General features: G+C 49.1%; 2 long non-coding RNA genes across 2 annotated transcripts; one reads left to right on the forward strand and one right to left on the reverse strand.

Annotated features, from left to right (window-relative positions):
- Window positions 1-287: 287 nt before the first annotated feature.
- Window positions 288-2,153, reverse strand: LOC309655545. The gene is made up of 2 exons (XR_014260888.1): window positions 1,694-2,153; window positions 288-630 (listed from the first exon to the last, which is right to left on the reverse strand). It is a non-coding gene; the product is annotated as an uncharacterized lncRNA (long non-coding RNA).
- Window positions 2,154-6,231: 4,078 nt separating this feature from the next.
- Window positions 6,232-7,013, forward strand: LOC309655985. Its single transcript, XR_014261106.1, has 2 exons — window positions 6,232-6,610; window positions 6,984-7,013. It is a non-coding gene; the product is annotated as an uncharacterized lncRNA (long non-coding RNA).
- The last annotated feature ends 1,204 nt before the right edge of the window (window positions 7,014-8,217 follow it).

The following is an 8,217-nucleotide window of genomic DNA, read 5'->3' on the forward strand; positions in this document are numbered from 1 at the left end:
CTGGCTCTGTTTCCGAGGGTCCCTGCTCCAAATGGCCCATGTGGACATCTCACCCATGTCCGTTGGGTTCCCGTTCTCCCCCACGTCCACACTCCTCTCTGCTAAACTTGCCTCAGCCTACCCTCCATCAGCTTCTTCTCTATCACTTGTCTGCTTCTGCCTTCCACTCCCCAGCGTCTTCCCCCTTCACCGTGTACACCTGCTCGAGTTCTCCCCGCAACTTTCCCAGGCAATCAGACCTCACCCTCAAGACAACTTCTTCCCCTGAAGAAAAGACAATCCATAAATCAGAAACAATCACCATTTATTGAGGGCTCATCCTGTGCTGTGCCAGGCACCACTTGACACTCTTTTTTTCATTCAGTCCTCACAACAATCTCATTCCATAGCTACTATCATTCCAGTTTTTTTTTTTAAATTTATTTATTTATGGCTGTGTTGGGTCTTCGTTTCTGTGCGAGGGCTTTCTCCAATTGCGGCGAGCGGGGGCCACTCTTCATCGCGGTGCGCGGGCCTCTCACTGTCGCGGAGCACGGCTCCAGACGCGCAGGCTCAGTAGTTGTGGCTCACGGGCCCAGTTGCTCCGCGGCATGTGGGATCTTCCCGGACCAGGGCTCGAACCTGTGTCCCCTGCATTGGTAGGCAGATTCTCAACCACTGCGCCACCAGGGAAGCCCTCATTCCAGTTTTACATTTGAGGAAATTGAAGTGCAGAGAGGGTAAGTCATTTCCTCAAGATTGCACAGCTAGAAACTGGTTGAGCCAATACTCCCTTCCCACTTGTCCTATGTGACAGTGTACTGACTGCACAGCTGTTTCAAAAGCCTTCAAAAGGAGTACCCCCTAGGCCCAGCTCGAACGAACTAATCTAAGATGTGCACAAAAATTTAGCCACAAAGATATTTGCATCCTTGTCTATAATAGCAAAAAATTTAGAAACAACCCAAAGGTCCAAGAATACAGGATTGGTTAAATTGTTGGATGTTTAGAATTCTATGTGACTAGCTATTAAAGTGATCATGTAGAAAAAATTGTCTGTGTTCATGATCTATGGTATAGAAAAACAAGATTATAAAACAGTATTCTGGCCTGGTGTTATGTTCATGAAAACTACGACGCATAAATTAAAAAGTATAAAACTAAGTGTATATTGGAAAGGGAGAATCAAAACTGTTGGCAGTGGTTACCTCTGTAATGGGATTACAGGTGATTTTTATTTTCTTTATTTTGATTATCTGAATTTTCAAAGGTTTCACCAGGAGCATCTATTTCTTTTGGAAAGGAGGGGTGGAAGAAAAAAATCAGGAGGTGTCTGAGTTCTGAGCCTTTCCATTTATTATTGTTACCTATTAAAAAAACAAACATACTGTTCTGCTGGGAACATTTAAAAAACATTTTTATTACAAAAGCAATCTGTGTGCTCGCCAAAAACGAAAAATCAGAGAGTACAAACAAGCAAAGAGAAGAAAACGAGAAACACATTCCTTTCTCCCCAGAGACAACCAATATTAGCACCTTCGTGACTCTTCACGAGCCACGTCTCAGTTCTGCACCAGGTACTAGTCCTCGGGTCCTCCCCACCCCACCCCCGTTGCCATGACTGGAAACGTGAGTTTGGAATGAGGCTTACAGACTCCTCTGTGATCCCCAAAGAGCTCCTAAGACCGTCTGGGATCCCAGAACAACAACTGACTTAGTGTAGACCCCAGCCTGTCAGGGCGCACAACTCCTTGTGGGTCACAGGGGACGAGAGGCGTCAAGGGTGAGGACCGTAAGAGTGATTCCCAACATGTTTGGGATTGCGACACTCTCTCATCGTCGGATTTTGCAACCCTCCTTCCCCCTTCTAAAAGAACCCAAAGGACTGCATCACAGCATTTGTATGTGCCGTTTAGTACTTTTCCATCCATGCAGCTGAAGGGAATTAAGGTTATCTTGGCTGTAAGACTATGACAACCCTCCTCCCCTCCACCCCTCGGATAATTACGGGCAATCACTCTGGGATGTCCTGGGTCAGGGCTGGGAATGGCAGCTTTGAGGAGCTGTGCAGGCAAATTCTGCCATGAGGGCGGCCGTGCCAGGCCTGGGAGGCCAGTTCCAGGGCAGGATGTCTCCGGGCCATTCTCTCTCTCGCACACACACACACACACACACACACACACACACACTCAACAACAACAGGTTTCCAAGGCCCACCCTGCCCATGCCCTCTTTTACTAAAGTCCCACCTCGTGGGAAGGACGGGTCCCCAGCTGCTGGCACCTGGCCCCACTAGGTCCACACCCTCAGCGCAGTCCCCAGGCAGGAAATGTCCCTAGAGCCGATACACGAGCCAAACCATTCCTGGTTTTTTCAGATGTTGTGATATCCAGTCATGGCCCAGACCCAGGGCCTACCCTCCCAACCCCAAGCTCCAGGAGTTGAGCTGGTCCCATTGCTACTCAGTACGTTCAATCTTTCTTGAAACCTCAAAGATTTTGGAGACGCTATTCTCCTTTAGATGTGGCTTCTCTCATAGATAATAATAACTATATTATATTATATATAACTATATATATTATAACTATATTATTATAGTTTCTGTTTATTAAACTCCTGATATGCCAGGCTTTTTATAATCATGTAATGTACCCGCAGTCTTTGGAAGTAGACACAATTATCCTCACTTCACAGATGAGAAAACTGAGGCCCCAAGAGGTAGAGTGATCTGCCCAAGGTCAAACAACTAGTGACAGAGACAGGAATCCACCCAGACCTGCATGACCACATAGCTCATGCGCTGCCCAGGAAGGTCGGTGCAGAAGGGAGCAAAGAGATCTTATAACCTTCCCCCGTTCCATTTGTAAAACAGCTACGTTGGAAAACAGATCGACAAACTGCTATATTTCACCTACTATGTGCCAGGCACTGTTCTTGCACTTTGCATATATCAGCTCAATTTATCCTCATCCTACCACTAGGAGATGAGTAGTTTTTTTTACAGATGAGAAAACTGAGGCACAGAGAACAGAGTAAACTTGCCTAAGGCCACACAGCAAGTGGTGGGGTCTGGACAGAAACCTGGCCCTAGAGGGTGTGCTGTCTCTCCGATCCCAGGAGCAGAGGCCTCCCCTCTCCTAGTTCTTTGTCCTCTGACTTTCCTATGTCACCACCCTCCTCATCTTTCGGAGAGTCCACTTTACACTTCCTCATCCCTCTCTGGGTGGTGGTGGTGTTCTCTTGTGAAACTGCTTTGTGCAACTACTTCTTGTGCAAGGCTGTCTTTGATTAGATCATTATCTAGATTTCCAAAGAACTGAGAGGAAGGTTTATCAAAGCAAAGGCTTGGAGTTGCTTCTGGAGAAATTAATCAATTAATTAATCAATTAATCAGCAAGGGCTTGAGAGCAGGTTTTGTCCCCAGCCCTGTGCTGGGCGTCTATGAACACAAAAGACACCCAGGACCTGGCCTCAACTCTCAAGGAAACAACAGTAAAGACAGTATGTAGGACTTCCCTGGTGGTGCAGTGGTCAAGAATCTGCCTGCCAATGCAGGGGACATGGGTTCAAGTCCTGGTCCGGGAAGATCCCACATATGGTGGAGCAACTAAGCCCGTGCACCACAACTACTGAGCCTGCACACTAGAGCCCATGAGCCACAACTACTGAGCCCACGTGCCACAACTACTGAAGCCCGTGTGCCTACAGCCCGTGCCCTGCATCAAGAGAAGCCACTGCAATGAGAAGCCCGTGCACCGCAATGAAGAGTAGCCCCCGCTTGCCGCAACTAGAGAAAGCCCGCGCACAGCAACAAAGACCCAACATAGCCAAAAAAAAAAAAAAAAAAAAAAAAGACAGCATGTAAGCATGTGCTCTGTGTGCTGGGTCTGTGCACAGCTGTATTTTATAAGATATACAGGAGAGGAGTCAGAAAAGTTGTTATGAAGGAGATGGAATTTGAAATAGGGTTTGAGAGAAGGGGCAAGGAAACCTTGTTCACTCTGATGGAGATAACAAAACTTGGCAGAAGGAAAAAAAGCAGTCCAGGCGAGAGAAACAACAGAAGTGTTTTCTGCATCCAAATCAATCAGATCCTCAGAAATAAACTAAAGAGAGAAAAAACTGGGATTATTTTTTCTGCCAAGTTTTGCTATTTCCATCAGTGAACAAAGAAAATCTCTTCCCCTAGCTGTGATGCTGCTTCTGGAGTTGAAGAAGGGTGCTCTGCCTCATATGTCCACCAGGCGGCAGAGCTGCTACTCCTGTCGCTAGAGCTCCAAGTACAATCAATCCAGCGAGAAAGGTGAAGGATCCCAGACTCCTCCTCAAATCAGCAGGTTGGAACGGCCCTGGGCCAGCGGTGGGCACCAGTCTTCTCAGTCTTAGCTGCCTACAGTCAGGGAGGAAATAGAATATAGAATGTAAGAGGAAGTTGGGTGAAACAGAAAGGGAAGAGAGAGAGAGACATTAAAGAGGCATTCCCTCACAGGATCTAACCTCTATGTACCGTGAAAAGACCTTCCAATGAGCAGAAAAGGGGTCTCCATGGGTTCAGGCTATTCTGCTATTGTCTTCTGCCTTCTGCTACTGTCTTGACTGAGAAAAGTTAATGGGAGGCTTGGGTAACTATGCAAAATAATCAACTGCTAGTCTAAGACTGGTTTCAAGACAGCCAATTCGGGCTCTCTGGTCAAGGGTAGCCATTCCAGCCACTGGAAGGAGGAACTCTTGTGGTTTGGGGAGTACGACCCTCCTGGCCATCACCCCAGGCCCTGGTGTCATGCTGTGGGCTGTATGGGGCAGTAGGCATGCCACTGGCACCCTTTAAAGGAGCCCTGAAGTCAGTATTTAGCTTTACTGTACATTCCACCATCTGAGCCAGGCAACAGGGTCCTGAAGCCACAAGAGCAGAGGGGGTTAGAGGGGAGGTGGAAGGGACACTAGTTTGAAGCCAGACATGTTGGCTTTTATCTGTCTCGGACTAGCTGTGCAACTTGCAGGAGTAAACCAACTTTTCTGAGCCTTCGTTCCCCCATTTGTAAAATTGAAAGGCTGAATTAGAGCAATCGTACCTGATGTGCGTTCTAGCTCTGAAATTCTGAAAAACACACACTCCTTTGGCCAGAGGAACTGGGGAACGGGCGAGGGTTGAGGGTGGAGGGCGGTAGCCGCGACCGAGCAGCCTCAAGAGTCGACCCCACCCCTGCAGTCGGCTCCCCGGCAGTAGCCACTGCGGCACTGCCCGCCCCACCCCCGCCCTCATGGCCGGGCGGCGCACACCCACGGCTCCCTCCGAGACTTCTGGAATCTCGCTGGATTCCTCCCAGGAATGTTTATTGCCCCTTACATCTGCAAATCGCTCTACATCAACAACCCTACTGCGCGAGTATTAACCATCGCTGCAATATTCCTCGTTCCGCCTGTAAGAGGAATTGCGGGGGTCTGGATTTATGAAGGTGAAATCCGAAAGTGATTTGCCTGGGATTCATTCAATAATCAGTTAGCAACAGTTAATTAAGCGCCTAATACGAGCAAGGCGCAAAGAGACGCACAAATCCAGTTACTATGGAGGTCAGAATTGTAGGGGTCCTCAAAGAACTTCACTGATATTCCAATTATGTAATGCGCCGCTCCCCCCCCCCCCAACGCCTGTAACTAAAAGGTGATGGACGATCTCCCCTCACAAGCCTGACGACACAGAGCCCCACCCCCAAAGTTCATTTTACCAGGCTAGATAAAGGGAAATGACCTTCCCAAGGTCACTTATCCCCCAAGGGGCAACACTGATACCAGAACCTCGGTCTTCAAAGCTTTCCACTGCGCCATGGACGAGAATTTTAAGTTCAAGCCTGTAAAATGTAAAATAGTGAGGCGAAGGATGGCTGTTTCCATGATTTCCGGGCACAGAGTGAGAAAATCGTGATCCCAGCTCTCCCACCCTAAACAGACGAAACAGCCCAAATCTTGGCTGCAGCCTCAACGAGACAAATGTTTGGGACCCCAGAGTTCATCCATCAGTCATCCACGCCTTCCCCCGGGGTCCCTATCGCCCCTGCCCCCCGCCTCCGCTCGGGTGTCGGGGATGGGTCTGGGGTCGCGTGGAACAGAGCGGCCCGCAGCAGCCCCACGGGGGCGTGGCCGGGGACAGAGGGCGGGGAAGGCGGGAGTCCGGCTCCCAGCCTCGTCCCGACGGGCGGCGCCGTGGCTGAGCCAAATATGGGCAGAGCGGAAGCAGCGGGCAGACGTCACGGCGCCGGGTGGGGGCCGAGCTGCGGGGCAGATGACGGGAGGCGCTGACGGCACCTACGTCTCACCATGGAAACCAAACAGTAAATAGAGGAATTGCGAGCTCCTGGCGCGGCCCGACCCAGCGACCTGGCCTGAAGCAAGGGGCCGGAAGCTGGGAAGGGCCGGGAGAAACCTGGGCTTGGCAGAGGAAGGCAGGGGCGCGGCGAGGGTGCTCCGAGGGCGGAGAAGGGACGCCGAGAGAGCACCCCCTCTGACAGGTCCTTGGGAAGCCGGCTCTCCCTCAGCCCAGGATCCAGCAGGGGCAGGTCAAGAACAGAAAGAAGCCCTCCTGGATGGAAAGAAGCCTTCCTGCCCTTTTTGAAGGGCTTCCTCGGCCTGCAAGGTTGTTGGGGATATTGGTGTTTCTTTGTTTTTCGTTACTAGTGTCTAAGAATTCACACATTGGGACTGCACTACCCGGACTCAAATTGCAGCTCCGCCACTCTAGTTGGCTGATCTTGAGCAGATCACAATCTTCTGTGCCCCCGGACTATATTATCTATAAAATAAGGGTAATAGCAGGACTTACCTGTATTTATGAGTTAATATAAATGTGTTTGTGTGTGTGTTTGGAACAGTGTCTAGCGCATTGTGAACCTCAATTAGTGCTAGCTGTTAATTTTTATTCCTAAGCAACACAACAGTGGGTTAGTAGTTTAGTCAACTACTAAATTATACTTCTGATGTAATGGGTTTTTTCTTGATTCGTTTTTTAGTTTTAAAATAAATAAAAAGAATTTTCCGGACTTCCCTGGTGGCGCAGTGGTTAAGAATCCGCCTGCCAATGCAGGGGACACGGGTTCGAGTCCTGCTCCAGGAAGATCCCACATGCCACGGAGCAACTAAGCCCATGCACCACAACTACTGAGCCTGCGCTCTAGAGCCCGTGAGCCACAGCTACTGAGCCCACGTGCCACAACTACTGAAGCCCACATGCCTAGAGCCCGTGCTCCACAAGAGAACCCACCACACTGAGAAGCCCGTGCACTGCAACGAAGAGTAGCCCCCGCTCTCCGCAACTAGAGAAAGCCTACCCAACGCAGCCAAAAATAAATAAATTTATTTAAAAAAAGAAAAAAGAAAACTCAACAGTAATCCCAGCAACTGTTTAGAACTTGAAACAACAAAAGACTTTTTCAGGAAAGAGTATTTTATCACTGATGATGTCCAGAATTCCCAGTTGAACTGGTTTTATTATTACTTTTAAATTCTCAGCAGGTAATGTGGATGACACACATTGTGTGTGTTTTGTGGATGACAGACCCTAGTGTGATCCCCAGTAATTCCTGCCTCCTGGTTTCCATGTTGGGAATTTGTGTGATTCCCTCCCCTTGAGGTGGAACCTGAGGCTTGCTTCTAAGCAACAGAATATGTGGCAAAGGTAATGGGATGTCACCCCTAGATTATGTCGTGATGTATATATATCTCCATCTTGCTAGCACCCACTAGTAGGTTTTCCTGCTGGGCTTGATGAAGTGAGCAGCCATGTTGAGGAAGCTCACAAGGCAAGGAACTATGAGCAGTCTCTAGGACCTGAGGGTGGCCTCCGGCCAACAGCCAGCAAAGAGCTGGGCCTTAGTTATAAAATCACAAGGAAATAAAGTCTGCCAACAACCCGGATGAGCTCAGAAGCAGATTGTTTCCCATTCAAGCATCCAGCTGAGAATGAGCTTGTCTGACACCTTGATTGCAACTTTGTGAGACCTTGAACAGAGGACTGAACTAGGCTGTGCCTGGACTCCTGACCCACAGAGACTGTGAGATAATGAATACATGTTGTTTTAAGCTGCTCGATTTGTGGTGATTTGTTATACAGAAACAGAACACTAATCCACCCTCTTTGCCTGTACCTGGCACTTGCTTGGTGACCCACTGTAGCACTGCATACGCTGCTCAGACCTTCTACCCTAAATGATGTGGTGTGGGCCTCTTCAATGCATTGCCACAGTC

This window comes from Balaenoptera physalus, assembly GCF_965194825.1.
Source record: "Balaenoptera physalus genome assembly, chromosome: 2".
Taxonomy (NCBI): Eukaryota; Metazoa; Chordata; class Mammalia; order Artiodactyla; family Balaenopteridae; genus Balaenoptera; species Balaenoptera physalus.